Below are 2,483 nucleotides of genomic sequence, written 5' to 3' on the forward strand. Positions count from 1 at the left end.
GAACAAAATTCAATGGCTTCTTCTGCAATGTACCTCTCAACAATAGATGCTTCCGGATGATATAGATTCTTTGTATACCCTTTTAAGATCTTCATGTATCGCTCAACTGGGTACATCCACCGTAGATAAATAGGACCACAGCATTTGATTTCTCTGACCAGATGCACAATCAAGTGAATCATGATGTCAAAGAAAGTAGGGGGAAAATACATCTCCAACTGGCACAGTATAATTGCGGCCTCATTTTCCAACTCATCAAACATTATTGGATCAATCACTTTGCTACATATAGCATGGAAGAAAAAGCACAGGCTAGTTATGGTGAACCTGACTTTGTTTGGCAAGATGTCTCGTATAGCCACGGCTAACAATTGTTGCATGAGCACGTGACAATCGTGAGACTTTAACCCTACAAGCTTAAGCTCCTTCAACTGCACAAGGCTCTTAATATTTGAAGAGTATCCTTGTGGAACCTTCACCTGACGAAGACACTGACAAAAACTTATCTTCTCCTTCTTGGACAAAGTATGGCAGGCTGGGGGGCAAGTAAATTTTCTTCCCATCAGACCTTGGATGCAACTGTGATCTTATACCCATATCAGCTAGATCTTGACGGGTATTCAAGCCATCCTTCGTCTTGCCTTGAATGTTAAGGAGCATCCCAATCACACTGTCACAAACATTTTTCTCCACATGCATAACATCAATACAATGTCTAACGTCAAGATCACACCAGTACGGAAGATCAAAGAAAATGGACCTCTTCTTCCATATGCAACTCTGACTTTTATCCTTCTTTTGGGTCTTCCCAAATACAGTGTTCAGGTGTTGAACCCGCTGATATACCTGCTCACCAGTCAATGGTATCGGCGCAATATCATGCTCTTGACTTCCATTAAAAGCTTTTCTCAGTCGTCTGTAAGGATGATTGGGTGTTAGAAAGTGGCGATGCCTACTGTAGACTGTTTTTCTCCCATGTTTCAGTTGTATGTAACTTGTATTTTCTTCACACATGGGGCATGCATGATAACCCTTAACACTGTAACCGCTGAGATTTCCATATGTTGGAAAGTCATTAATGGTACAAAAAAGCATTGCACGCATTTCAAACGTCTCCTTGCGAAACGCATCAAACACTACAACCCCCTCGTCCCACAACTTTCTCAGATCTTCAACCAACGGACTTAGATAAACATCAATGTCATTTCCTGGCTGTCTTGGGCCCGATATCATCATACACAACATCATGTATTTTCGCTTCATGCACAACCAAGGAGGCAAATTGTAAATTACTAGCAGAACTGGCCATGAACTGTGTTGAGTGCTTAAGGTGCCATATGGATTCATTCCATCACTGGCTAGTCCAAGTCTAAGATTTCTTGGCTCATTCCCGAAATCTGGATACAAACCATCAATCTTCTTCCACTGGGAGCAATCAGCCGGATAACGGACCATTCCATCAGAAATCCTTCCATTTGCATGCCATGTAAGGTCTTTTGCGTCGTCCTCGTTAGCAAACAGACGCTTAAACCTTGGAATGATTGGAAGATACCACAAAACCTTCGCTGGGGGGCCCTTGTTGGAGTTTTCATCAGAATTGCTTTCCTCTTCATCCTTCACTTTGTACCGTGAAGTCCCACAGACAGGGCATTTGGACATTTCTTGGAATTCATGCCTGTAGAGTATGCAATCGTTGGGGCAAGCATGAATCTTCTGATACTCCATACCCATCGGACACAATATCTTTTTCGCCTTATAGTAACTTTTAGGCAATGTGTTGTCCTCTGGAAGCAGATTGTGCACTACCTGAAGCAGTGAGGTGAAACTTTTGTCACTCCACCCATACCTGGCCTTCACATTAACCAGACTTAACACAGCAGACAACAGGGTTAAGGAATTCTTGCAGCCTGCATACAAAGGCTTCTTAGAATCACTCTGCAATCCTTCATACACAGGGGCGTGTGCTTGCTGGAAAGACTCATGTCCAAGGTCACGAATCATGTCCTCTAACCGATCTCCCATTTCTACATCAAACGGTTCATATTAGGACCCACTCTGCATGTCTGTCACTTCACCATGCCATATCCATGTTGTGTAATTCTTCTTAATCCCATCACACAATAGATGGTCCCATATGTCATCGAGTAATTGTCATCTTCCATTCAAACAGTTGATGCAAGGACAATAATATTTTCCTTCTTCATTCAGTCGACCTCTTTTTGAAGCAAATTGCAAGAACTGTTCGACGCCATCCTCATATTTTGGGCTCATGCGACTTTCATTCATCCAACTTCGATCCATCTACGCAATTCCATGCATGAAAATCTCACTTTTTTATTTATAGGTGTGGGCCTATCCCATTTAGGAAAACTGTCTTTTATGTTAGCTTCAATCGTCAAGGTTACCATTATTTACAAAAATTTGACTAAATTTCGGCAGCATTTCGCATTGGTCTCCAAGTACACGACATGACATCAGTGAAA

Source organism: Glycine max, chromosome 1 (genome assembly GCF_000004515.6).
Source record: "Glycine max cultivar Williams 82 chromosome 1, Glycine_max_v4.0, whole genome shotgun sequence".
NCBI lineage: Eukaryota > Viridiplantae > Streptophyta > Magnoliopsida > Fabales > Fabaceae > Glycine > Glycine max.